The sequence below is a fragment of the Salvia miltiorrhiza genome, chromosome 4 (assembly GCF_028751815.1).
Source record: "Salvia miltiorrhiza cultivar Shanhuang (shh) chromosome 4, IMPLAD_Smil_shh, whole genome shotgun sequence".
Classification (NCBI taxonomy): domain Eukaryota; kingdom Viridiplantae; phylum Streptophyta; class Magnoliopsida; order Lamiales; family Lamiaceae; genus Salvia; species Salvia miltiorrhiza.
The window spans coordinates 30,577,014-30,591,309 of record NC_080390.1 but is presented as its reverse complement, the minus strand read 5'-3'; positions in this window follow the sequence as shown (position 1 = coordinate 30,591,309).

The window sequence follows — 14,296 nt, the reverse complement described above, 5'->3', positions numbered from 1 at the left end:
CTTGCTTAGTCATTTATGTTGATGATATGATCATAACAGGAGATGACTTAGAAGAAATTCAGAAGTTGAAAGAAAGCCTGTTCAAAGAGTTCGAGATGAAGGACTTAGGAAGACTGAAATACTTTCTTGGCATTGAAGTACTCAGATCAAAGAAAGGAATCTTCATCAATCAAAAGAAGTACACTCTAGATCTTCTGGCAGAAACTGGGATGTTAGACTACAAGCCAGCAGAAACTCCTATGGCTGTAAATCATGGTCTAGAGATTGTGCAAGGAGCTGAATCAACCGATCGTGGACAATATCAGCGTCTAGTAGGGAAACTCATCTATTTTTCCCATACTCGACCGGATATCGCATATGCTGTTGGTGTTGTGAGTCAATTCATGCACCAACCACAAGCGGATCACATGGAAGCTGCACTAAGAATCGTGAGATACTTGAAGGGAACCTTCGACTATGGTGTGCTGTTCAAGAAGACTGGACACCTCGAGGTACAAGCTTACACAGATGCTGACTGGGCTGGAAACCCAGTGGACAGGAAGTCAACAGCCGGATACTTTGCATTCATCGGAGGGAATCTTGTCTCATGGAGGAGTAAGAAGCAAAAGGTGGTAGCTCTCTCAAGTGCAGAAGCAGAGTTCAGAGGGATCAAGAGTGGGTTGACTGAAGTCCTTTGGTTAAGAAGACTGTTAACCGAGTTGGGCCTTCAACCAACACAAACATGTCAGATGTTCTGCGACAACAAAGCTGCAATCAGCATCTCAGAAAATCCTGTTCAACACGACAGAACAAAACATGTAGAAGTTGATAGCCACTTTATCAAAGAAAAAATTGAAGGAGGTATTGTGACGCTCCCATTCGTAAGATCTGAAGACCAACTCGCAGACATCCTTACCAAAGCTGTGAACCCTAAGAATTTTTCAGAGGTTCTTGACAAGTTGAGCATCGGGAATCCCGTTACACAACTTGAGGGGGAGTGTTGAAAGGAAAGAATCGATCAAAAGAAATCACATCAATTTGGATCCCTTAATTTATGTTTCCTTTTCTTAAACTTTCCATGTACTAGTTTCTTCTCCCCTATAAAGGGTGATTGTATTCTACAGATCAAGCAAGCAATACAAGAAACAATCTTCAATCTATCTTTCTCTTACTATTATGATGATATCATATTCTAACAATATATATATATATATATATATATATATATATATATAAGAAAAACTATAAATATTGAAAGTGGTACTCAAGTGGAACATGAAAAGGTAGGATATAGAGCATCTAAAGTGTAAAAACACAAAACGCAATATAGAATTTGTATTTGAAGTAAAAAGCAAAGTTCAACAACCAAAACACAAAATAAGCTATGGTTAAATACCCATTATTATACGTTATCTTTGACACTATTAGATATTAATACCCACAATTGCACAATGCCGAACTTCTAGCTAGTGGGAATGTCTTTATCAACTTATTTATTAATTTTACGGAAGTAATGTAAACCCCAAACGTTGGGGCATTATAATTTTACGGAAAGCTATTAAGATTGCTGGTCGGCGGAGTGGGGAAGAGGGTGAATTGATCGGCATTAAAGAAGTTCTTTCTTGGTTGAAGGATCTTGGCTATTTGCATGGGTGGGTGGAGTCGGATAGCAAGCGAGCTTGTGAGGCCATTCGTTCAAGGGCGAAACATCATGGAGATTTGTGCTATTGCTCGTTACTGCAAGAATTTGTTGTCTTCACTCCCGGGCTTCCAAATTCGTCATATCAAGAGAGATTTTAATGTCATTAATTGCTGATTGTTTAGCAAAAGCTGCGAGAGATATTTCTACACATCATGTTTGGAATGAACCTCCTCCGTTTGTGGTGGGTCATCTCCATGTTCCATGTATTTGTGTGCAATAAATTATCCTCAATTTTACCTCAAAAAAAAAAAAAAAAAACGTTGGGGCATTATAAAATACATGAATAAACAAAATTACACTCGTGAGATCATTTATCGGTCATATAAACGTATTAAAAATCTAGACGATTTTATCTCATCCATCGCTAATATTAATCTATATTATAAAATTTATTTAATTATTAAACTTTAATAATTTATTAATATAAAGTTAATGAATTTTGTGCAATGCACACATTCTTAACTAGTTTTTAAAAAGCTTTATTCACGAAAAATATACAATAATTATCCTGTTTAACATTCACAATGAATATATTATATTTTCTTTTTAGGACATGATCTAAACACTTCTCTTATATTTCAACCTTATTTATCAGAAAATCACATGTAGCCTACACTCAACTAAATTACAACCACTCATTTTACATGATGAGATCATCTATCCATTAAACACACATTCTCTAATTATTTTATTAAAACTCTTGTATACAGGGATAATTGCATGTAAATACACAAACTTTGGTCAAAATCTAATTTTGACACGTACTTAGTATAGTTAAAAAAGTATACCAATTTTATAAGTTGTTCAATTTTTAAGTCGATTTCATTTTCGGTGATCAAAAAAAATGACATGACATATACGTGACAAGTAAAATATCACGCGTGTCAATGAAACGACAACGTTTTGTGAGTGTTTAATAGAATGACATTGTTTCAAAGAGCATAAACGACGTCGTTCCGTTAATTAAATCATATTAGGATTTCTCTCTCCCTGTTTAATTCTTCATTCGTTTGTTCACGATTTCTTTCTTCCTATTTTTTCTATTCTCTTCTCTTCCCAGTTTCTCTCATCCCTTCCCCTCTTTTTTCTACTTTTCTTCTCTTCCCATCGTTTTAGTTAGGACACGGTCGATGGGCAGAGGCGTGCGAGGTGGTCTTTCATGTTGGGTGCGGCTCATGCTGGAATAATGGCAGACGGGTACGCTTTGTGGTTTTCCCTTTTAGTTTCTCGATCTTAAAATATATTTAAAATGGCATTGTTTCATGTAAAATAATACGACATCATTTTACTAGTTGTCCGACGAATTAAAAGGCATGTGCCGGTAAGCCACGTAGACGTCATGTTATTTTTAAATTTGGGGAAAATGAAATCGACGTCAAAATTGAATGACTTATAAAGTTGGTGTATTTTTTTGAACTTTTCTAAATACGCGTAAAAAATGAATTTTGACCAAAGTTTGTGTATTTACATGCAATTATCCTTTTATATACTCTATGGTGAAAATGAGTAATATTTATTAGGATTATTAGCCTGTAAATATACAAACTTTTCTCATTTTTTGAAATTTAACATGATTTTTATTTTTTTGTCCATAAATGCGTGAACTTAGCATTTTTTTTTTCTTCTGATTTTTGACACCGACAAGAAAAAACTCTAATTTATTGTTAACGTAAAGGCGGTAATACTATGTCATTCACTCTCTAATCAAAATAATGAATACAACTATTCTACTGAAGTGCATATTCCATAGTCCACGTCATGTATTTCGGCCTCCACGTCAACCGTAAATAGAGTTTTTCTTTATCGGTGTCAAAAATCAGAAAAATGCTAAGTTCATATATTTGTGTGCAAAAAATAAAAGTCGTGTTAAATTTCAGAAAGTGAGAAAAATTTGTATATTTACATGCTAATAATCCTATGTATTAAGATGAATTATAACTTTGGAATATCCGAACCTCTTAATTATTTCTACAATATGAGACAATTTGCATGATTGGTATCCGTGTCCGATGAAATTAATATCATTGTCCATGTTATTATTATTATTATTATTATTATTATTATTATTATTATTATTATTATTATTATTATTATTATTATTATGTGATTAAAAACAAATTGGAAGAATATAAATAACAATATATTTTCTCATATATGATCAAAAGCAAAGGCAAAAATGGAGATTCTCGAAATTATACACAAGGCACAGAGCTATTGCTAGCTATATATCAGCACTAAAATTGCAGATAGGGTACATCAAAATTATGCTGCCGGAGCATAATCATAATCCCCATCATCATCGTCGCCGTTACCTTCTGCCGGCGGCGCGTGGTTATAACTGTAACTCCGGCCGTGGTCGGCGGCGGCGGGCCACTTCTTGCAGCATGTAGAGATGAGGACCATTTTTCGGAAGTTGGAATTGGGAATTTAATGGAACAGTTGGAGTAGTAGAAAGTTGTGTGGAGATTAGAAAGCATTTCACGCATATTTATGGTGTTGGAAAAGGTGGCGTGGGGGAGATGGTGGTTGGTGTGTGGAGAGCCGACGCCGATTACAGGTGGTGCCACGGTGGCGCCGCCACGTCGTGAATTCGGTTTTGTGGAGTGAGTTTTTGATGTGGGCGCCGTGTGAAGGAGTGTGCCAATTTTTTGTGCTAGTGCTTTGTGAATCTCGAAAAGTAGGACCTCATTTATTCCATAATAATGCGAAATTTTTTTGTATGTTTTAATTTGGGGTTTGACTGTGGAAGCATATAGCACTTTGTTCTCTAAAAAAAAAGGAAGATTCATTCGATAACGGTACCTCAAAATTTGGATGATACGCTCTTCTTTCTCTCTCTTATAAAAGAGATTGCTGTTAGCTTAAATACCAAATTATCGTATTTGTGATCAATTTTATTGATATCTTTTAGGTTGATTTTGTTAGAAGTGAATTTATCTCAAGTTGTGTAGCTTAGTGGTATTTTTCATTTATATTAGTTAATTGGATTCATCTTATTTCTAAAAGGTTTTACAAGTGGAGAGAGTACTTCAATTTATATATTAAAACATAATCATTTATAATTATGTGGCCGTGAAACAAGACATAGACGTGTTTGGCCGAGTTCAGAGCATCCACAATGGAGGTGACTTGATAGCAGGGGACCACAATGAGTTATGAGGTTACAGTGGGGTGACATGATACTTGATCTTTTTAGTTTTGATTTTTGTATTTTTTATTTAAATTTAATTGCACAATTTTAAATAACACAATTTACTTAAAAAATAAATTGCATTAATATTAAAAATCTAAAAATTACATTAAAAAAAAACCTAAAGACATAATTTTAAATTACTTAAACAAAACCTAAAGACATAATTAAAAATTACATAAAAAAACCTATCTAGTCTCCACCTATGATGCACGGATTCTTCAAAAATTAGCATGTACGGTGAATCGGATTCTTTTAGGGTGCGATTCTCTCGGATTCTCGTTGGATTCGCACTCGATTCGCCACGTGGCGTATCTTTTAAAACAATTTATAAAAATAAATCGGATTCGCAAATTCCATAGGCGAAATTCACGTATCTCGTGCACGAAAGGCCTACACAAGGTTATTTTGATAATTTTATTTTCAATTATGACTTATATATTAGACTAATAATATTTGAATTGTTATATTGTTGCTCAATTAACATATATAATTGAAAATGCTTAACTTTTGGGTAAAATAAAATGTAAATTACATATAATTAATTTAAGAAAATTTAAATTGTATATATTTTATAAGCATTATATATCATAAAATTTTAATAATTAGATGTATCCTTGCCGAATCGCACCCTATAATTTTTAAAAACCCGTATCCCCGTACTCGTATCGTATCGCCCCCGCATCCGCACCCCCGTACCTATGCAACATAGGTCTCCACCGTCCCTTCGCCAAGCTAGGATCTCCTCCACCTGTTGCTTGTGCAATTCGAGCTGCCCCGGAGTCATGTTGGAAGTCTTAATGAACATGACTCGATCGTCATGGATCTCCCTCTTGAGGGAATTCTTTTTGTCGTACATCTCCATGATTCCGGTGATCTTACTGTCGGACTTCTCAAACATCTCATTGGCCTCAAGTGGAGCCTCTGAGGCTTGTGATGCTGACGACTTTCCCTTCCCCTTAGCCACCCTCGCCGCCGCCTTCGCTGCTTTATTTCCAATCATCCGGGAAGACGATTTAATCGCCCGACGCCGAGGTGGTGAAGTCGCCCGTCTCCGACGTCTTCGTCCTCTTGGAGGCATACTTGTCTCCCTCGAGGTACATAGACTTGAACCTCCGGTTGACTCGGAGCATCTTCCATGCATTCCAGTAGGTGAAGTTGCCAGAAGTGCTCCTAGCGGCGAAGATAGTTTGGGCCTTCTGTTGGAGCATGTCGTCAGAATGGTCGGAAGGCCACATGGCGCACGTCTCCACCCAGATATTCTCCCATAAGTTCACATCCGCACTCACCCAGGCGAAGTGTCCTTTTATTTGGCGGATTTTAAGGTTGACGCCGATGAGGGGGTTCACTTGGTCGAGAATCTGTTGCCAATAGGCCTCCCCCTTTCGATCGACACCTTGTATGGCGTCGTTGGTCTCCTCTATCCAAATTCGGACAATAAGGTCCATCTCCTCGGAGGTGTAGGTGTGACGAGGGGTGGTCTTTCCTTCCTCCGGCATAGGAGCCAGCGCCTTTTCTTTGAAGGCCATCGCCTTCCGCCGCCCTCATTTCTTGGGCTTCGAGGCACTGTGGGCGGGCGGTGCCTCCTCCTCCTCGCTGCTTTGAAGAGGTTCCTTCTCCAAGTTGAAACTCGAAAAATCGGGATGATAATCATCGCAGAGGTCGGGAACCCAATTTGGGTCGTAATAGTTTGGATTGTATGGATTCATTTTTTTTAGAGAATTTGAGAGAGAATGAGGAAGAAGATAGAAGAAGATGAATGTGGTGTTTGAGGAAGAAGGAGGAATGAGTATATAAAGAAGAGAGAGAGAAAGAGAAAAAAAAAATAAAGGAAGAGAACGGTCAAATGACCGATTTTTTTTTTTTTAATTCTAAGTCGGCCAACGGCTCTTTTTTTTAAAAAAAAAAATTAGATTTTTTCTAATTAGGCGCTTGTCACACACACGCCATGCATATCGCTCATCGTGCCTCACCCGATAAATCGAGTCTCCCTCGAGTCTCCCCTTGCTGCAATGGGGGACTCGATCAGTGGGTGTCTCGAGTGGCGCCGATCGAGTCACCCACTGTGGGTGCTCTTATGAGCTCTTTAAAATACCTTATAAGCTCTTAAAGAGTTTATATGCCATTAAAGAAAAAAGAGCTTATACGCCGTAAAAATAAGCTCTAAAAGCTTATAAGTTCCCAAAAAAATGAGGCCCTCTACCCCCAACTTATTTTCTCATTATCTTATAAGTAACATTCATTTTACAAAAATAACTCAACTATGATTTTTTATTTTTATCATATATTATTCTAATTTCATCTCTTTTCGATTTTCTTTCACTAACTAAAAATCATCTCTCTAGATTATAAGCTCTTAAGAAACTACATCTTATGTTTAAAAAATAAATAAAAAATTACATCTTATAAACTTTGAAACATCTTATAAGCTCAAAGAGCTTATAATTAAACTCTTTAAAATAAGCTTAGCCAAACACCCACATAGTCACTTTAACATGTAGAATAAGAGACTTGGGTAAAGATTTAGATCTTATTCCCCAGCTCAAAAGAAAATGGTGAATAAAATTTTTCTTAGTATTTGCGGTCATATATTTTAGAGTCAATGTATGAAAATATTCACTTCGATATAGTAAAAATAAAAAATGTCTAGTAACATAAAAAAAATTAAATTTAGCCATTTTTTGTACAAAAAATCAAATATGCCCCTATCATTAATTTTTCAATACAATTTATTTTATTTCTCTCTTCTATCTCTATCGTCTCTATTCTCTCTCTGTCCATCTTCCCTCTCTCTTTCTTCTCTGGCGATATACCGGATGCATTTTTCGGTCTCACTTCAACCTTGCGTTGTGACGTGTCGCAGAACAATCTGCCCCAAAGTATTGCGGCTCTACTGCTGGAGTCGTATCTGAACGACAATCTCTTAGAAGGTGAAATTTTGGAGATTTTAGCTTTAAATCCGAAAGTTTATCAATTGTTGGGACACAAAAAGATATATCCAACCTCCTGATTTTGATGATACCACAACTATTAGAAAGTTCTTCTAGCTAGACTACTAGTTTCTTTATGGACTTAAGTGTTTTAGTCCTCACTAGTTTAGACTGAAGCGGCAAAGACTGAAGAGCTATGTCTGAAGACCACAGACTGAAGAATGAAGAATGTTGACTGAAGCAGAAGTTTGAAGACACATGATCAGCAGAGCCGACTGAAGGAATGTCACTGAAGACTATCTGACTATACTCGGATTGATACTTTAGAATGCATCAGTCCATTCATCAAGAAGCTAAAATAGTCAACCCTGTACTTGGTGCAATTAATGTTAAGGACAAAAGCATTAAATCCCGAAGATAGGAGATCGTCCTTCCTGACACAAAGTCTCTCCTGCTGTGTCACATCGGCCTGCAACACCATCTCCAAGAAAGAAGACTTTACTTATTTCAAGACTCAAGGAGATCAGAAGATTGAAGACGTGAGCCCAAATTTAATGTTATCTCACAACAGCAAAATCCTGAAGACAATCTCCACCAACGGATCTATTCAAATCTTTGCCTATAAATAGGTTCAACGTCCAAGTTCAATCTTCATCGATTCAAAGCACAACTTGCTGAACCTCTGCCAAATCTGCAAGTCAACCTACTCATACTTATCCATAGTTTGAATCGAAGAAGAGAATACTTCATGCCAAAAATTAGTTATCTGATTACATATATTCTCTTAGAATCTCTAGGCATTTTCTTTGTAAATCCTAAGCCTAGATGTCGATTACAGAGAGCCTATTCTCTGTAATCTAGTTGGTAGTTCAAACCCCTTTTCAACCGAGCGAAAGAGTATTTGAGAGTTAGAGTCGTAGACAGTTGTCTAGACTTGAAGAGTTCTCAGCCCCTGCAAGCAAGACGAGTGAAGTCTTAGCAAATTTGCGAGATTGAAAAAAGAGACGAGAAGTCCAACCCAACGTGTTGGCACTGAAACGATTGTTTCAGTCGTAAGGTTTGTTGTGCACCCGTAAGCACAAGCCTAGTGGTTGTCAGTCTAACCAGCTGACTGTGGACGTAGGATGTTGATCCAAACCACATAAAATTGTCTATGTTATTTATCGCTTTCAGTTGTTACCTTCTTTTTATATGCTCAACTGTTGTTGTAACTGAAACTAATATAAGTAAAGGGACAATTCTGTAAACTGACAATCCAACCTTCAAAAAGGCTATTTTGTAAAAGATCTTTTCATCTATGCATTTTTCTGATTTCTTTTTGATTGTAGGAGTTTTAAGACTAGAATGTTGTAGGAAAATGAATTGTAAGCCCCATTTATAAAAGGCTGTTGTTACTGCACTTATCTAAAAATTGTGAGAAATTTTGAAATTCCCAAAAATTTCAATGAAATTGAAGTTTGCGCTTGTAAAAAAAAACGACGAGAAAATGCGATACACGAAGGAATTACGTGGTTCGGGTTGAAAACGTCCACGGGACCAAGAACACAGAGCTTTTGTTATTGATTCACAAACTGAGAAATTACAAAGTGTTACAAATGTTAGAGTATGAGACATAATCGCTCGTTTTATAGCAAACTTAGAAACAACAAACGAAAAATAGACTTCAAAATTCAGCTCTACTATTGAGCTCTGACTTCAGCTCTGCAAGTGAATTCTGACTCTGACTATGTGAGTGAACTCTGCCCTGGCTACTCTGACTCTGCTCGGGTTACTCTGACCCTGGCTCTGGACTCTGAATCTCGGTGTAAACTATGACTCTGGTTCTATGAGTTAACTCTGACTCTGGCGACTGAACTCTGACTCTGCATCAGACAACAGAAATACCTCTTCTCCACCAGAGTAAAACACCACTCTACATTAGAGTGTACAAACTTGATTATGAGCTTATGAAATCATTAACAACAAATCTCCACCTGATTTCTAAGCCAATAATCGACAGCAACAACCAGCTCCAGTTCTTCCTCCGAAAACACTTTACTTCTGTATCAGACCTGAAAACAGCAGATTCACCAACTCAAGGCAATGCTCAAACTTAACAGTAGGCACAGCTTTAGTCAGTGCATCAGTTGCATTCTCCTCTGTCCCAACTTTGTCCATCTTCACTAATCCTTGATCCACTATATCTCTTATAAAATGCATTCTGACATCAATATGCTTAGATCTCTCATGAAACGTTTGGTGTTTCGTGAGATACAAATCACTTTGACTGTCACACTTCAAAATTACAGAGCTTTCCTCAATGCCAAAATCATGCACTAAACCTTTGGGCCACACAGCTTTTTTGACAGCTTCTGTTGCAGCCATGTACTCTGCTTCAGTGGTTGATAATGCAACTACAGATTGTAGTGAAGACTTCCAACTAACAGCTGACCCAAAAAGTGTGAAGATGTAACCAGACTGAGATCTCCTGTTATCTAAATTAGTAGCATAATCAGAGTCAGTATATCCCATTAGAAAAGGTTTACTGATATCTTCCTTCCTCTGGAACAATATAGCTCTGTCTGCACTGCCTTTTAGATACCTCAGCACTTTTTGAGAGCTTCCCAATGCTCTCTTCCAGGATCCACCATATACCTACTCATTACACTAGCTTGTGCAATGTCTGGCCTAGTGCAGACCATTGTGTACATCAAGCTTCCCACCAAATTTGAGTAAGGTATTTTCTCCATTTGGTGTCTCTCTGCATCATTCTTTGGCTTCTGGTTATCTGAGAGTTGAAGATGAACAGCTAGGGGCACTATGACAGACTTTGACTCATGCATATTGAATTTTCTTAACATCTTCAATATGTAGTCCTTTTGACATAGCCACAGTTTTCCAGCCTTCCTGTCTCTCATGATATCCATTCCAAGAATCCTTTTAGCTGCACCAAGATCTTTCATTTCAAACTCTTGATTCAAACCATCTTTGATTGCTTTGATTTTAGCCTTATCTTTGCTAGCTATTACCATATTATCTACATATAGTAGCAAATATGCAATAGTGACTTCATTCATTTTCTTCAGATAAACGCAACTATCATATGCAGATTTTGTAAATCCCATTAATTCCATATGTTCATCAAACCTTTTGTATCATTGCCTTGAACTTTGTTTGAGGCCATACAAGCTTTCCTGAAGTAAACACACCTTATTGCTTATTTCTGGATTTATAAACCCCTCTGGCTGAACCATATGGATCTTTTCCTCTAACTCTCCATGTAGAAAAGCAGTTTTAACATCCATCTGTTCAAGCTCCATGTCAAATTGGGCTACAACTGACAGTATAACTCTGATGGAAGTATGCTTAACCATGGGTGAGAAAACTTCATTATAATCAATTTCCTCCTTTTGAGTAAAACCTCTCGCCACCAATCTTGCTTTATACCTGGTCTGCTCTTTCCAAATAACCTCAACCTTTTTCTTGAAAATCCATTTGCAGCTTACTAGTTTCTTGTTCAATGGCTTTGAAACTAATATCCAGGTACCATTCATTTCAAGAGAATTCATCTCATCTTTCATGGCTAAGAGCCATTGCTCTCTCTCTGGTCCCTTCATGGCCTCTGCATAAGGCTTGGGCTCCTGATATTCCAGCTCCTCTGCAATGCTGAGAGCAAAGTATATCATTTCAGCTTGATTGTATCTCTGAGGTTGGCTTGATCTGCCTCCTTGCTCGATCCCTTGCTAGTTGATATAAACTCAGATTATCAGAGCTGCTCCCAACATTTTCACCATCTGTAACTTGTTGAGAGACTTCAGTAACTCCACCTGATTCATTATCTGCAGAGTTTTTATCAAGAAACTCATCCAACAGAATCAGATCATCTTCATTTTCTTTCTCTGAACCAGATCCAACTATATATAGCATGAGAGCTTCATCAAAGACTACATCTCTGCTGATATACACCCTCCTTATTCCAGGTTCAGCGCACCATAACTTATACCCCTTTACACCCTTGGGGTAGCCCAACATCACACATTTTAAGGCTCTTGGTTCAAGTTTCTCTTATCTGACATGTATGTATGCTCTGCACGCAAAAGTTTTTAAGTGTGAATAGTTGGATGTGGAGCCATACCAGAGCTCATCTGGGATTTTGAAATCAACTGTGGATGAGGGAGATTTGTTGATCAAATAAGCTGCAGTAACAGCAGCTTCTGCCTAGAATCTTTTGAGCAACCCTGAATCAAATAACATGCACATTATCCTTTCAAGGATAGTCCTGTTCATCCTCTCAACAACCCCATTCTGCTATGGAGTGCCCATGACTGTCTTGTGTCTCTGAATTCCCTTTCTAGAGCAGAAATCATTGAACTCCTCTGACACAAATTCCAAACCATTATCAGTCCTCAAACACTTCACCTTGGTTGACTTTCAGTCTCCACCTCATTACACCATGCCTTGAATTTCTCAAAAGCTTCAGTTTTATCCTTTAAGATAAAAATCTACAGTTTCCTTGAGTAATCATCCATTATGGACATATAATATCTCCCTTTTCCAAGACTTTCAGTTAGTGTTGGTCCCCACAAATCAGAATAAACATAATCTAGATGAGCTTTAGATGTATGTTTACCTGTTTCAAATGGGAGTCTCTTACTTTTGCTTAGAATGCACTGTTCACACATGTCCACCTTGAATGGAATTGGATTGCTGATCTTGTTCTGTTTCAGCAACTAATTGAGCCCTTTTTCTCCAACATGAGCCAATCTCTTGTGCCACAAGATTGATTCATCCTTCTTCATGGAGTCAGATTGACCTGTGATGGCTTCAGCTTCCAAGTAATATAACTCGTTCATTCTCATCCCCTTCAGAATAACCTTGTTGTCTTTGGTGACAACAACTCCACCTTTTACAGATTTCCATTCATACCCCTTCGTTTCAAGAGATCCAAGGGATATCAGATTCCTTTCCAGACTGGGAATGTATGTTACTTCCACCGAAGTTCTGATGGTGCCATCATGTAACCTGAACCTTATGCTCCCATTTCCTTTAATTTCACAGGTTTGATTATTTCCAAGAACAACTGTCCCTTCGTTCTGATAATGTAAATCAGTAAACCAACTTCTAACTGGGCACATGTGGAAGGAGCAACCTGAATCCAGTATCCACTGGTCATCTAAATCACATTGCATCACGTTTAAAGCCTCTGCAGTGTCACACTGTTCTTGCTCTTTGGGCTCTTGCTTCTTAGTAGTATTGGACTGCTTTTGGCTCCTTTTCCAAATATTGCAGTCTCTTTTCCAATGGCCCGGTTTCTTGCAGTGATAGCAAGTTTGAACATCATCATCAAAGTTCTTGTTTCCCTTTTCCTGTTTTCCATTCTTGAAATCCTTCTTGGGTTTCTTGGATTTTTCACCCTTCTGTTTTACAGTTAAACCCTCACCAACAGCCTCTTTCTTGTGAGATGTTGATGATGCCCTCTACAATTCCTTGGATTTCACAGCAGACTGAACCTCCTCCACAGTGATGTCATTTTCTCTTCCATAAAACATCGCATCCTTGAGTTGATCATATGAACTTGGGAGAGCACTGAGTAGGATAATAGCTTGATCCTCATCTCCTATTCGGACATCAACATTCTCAAGATCATCAATGATCTTATTGAATGCCTCAAGTTGATCATCAATAGATTTTCCATCCAGGATTCTGTAGGAGTACAATCTTTGCTTCAATAATAACCGATTCGCAAGCGATTTTGTCATATATATCGCCTCCAATTTTGACCAGACTGCCGATGCAGATTTCTCCCTTGCCACCTCCCTCAAAACCTTATCACCAAGGCATAGAATAATCAGGCTGTGGGCTCTCTCACACATCTCTGCTTTCTTGAGTTCTGTCTCTGCAACTGCCGCGATCTTCTCCTTGGAATCGGAATCCTTCGCAGCCGATGACGAAGATTCATCATCCTCTCTCAGAGCCGCCGCTAAACCTTGCTGGGTCAGCAATGCGCGCATCTTTATGTGCCATAACCTAAAATCATTTTTCCCCGTAAACTTCTCAGTCTCGATTCGTGGCATCAACATTTCTACGTCTGTTGTGGATCTCCCTTCCCACAGACGACGCCACTTGTAAAGAAAAACGACGAGAAAATGCGATACACAAAGGAATTACGTGGTTCGGGTTGAAACCATACATCCACGGGACCAAGAACACGGAGCTTTTGTTATTGATTCACAAACTGAGAAATTACAAAGTGTTACAAATGTTAGAGTATGAGACACACAATCGCTCGTTTTATAGCAAACTTAGAAACAATGAACGAAAAACAGACTTCAAAATTCAGCTCTGCTATTGAGCTCTGACTTCAGGTCTGCAAGTGAATTCTGACTCTGACTCTGTGAGTGAACTCTGCCCTGGCTACTCTGACTCTGCCTGGGTTACTCTAACCCTGGCTCTGGACTCTGAATCTGGGTGTAAACTCTGACTCTGGTTCTGTGAGTTAACTCTGACTTTGGCGAC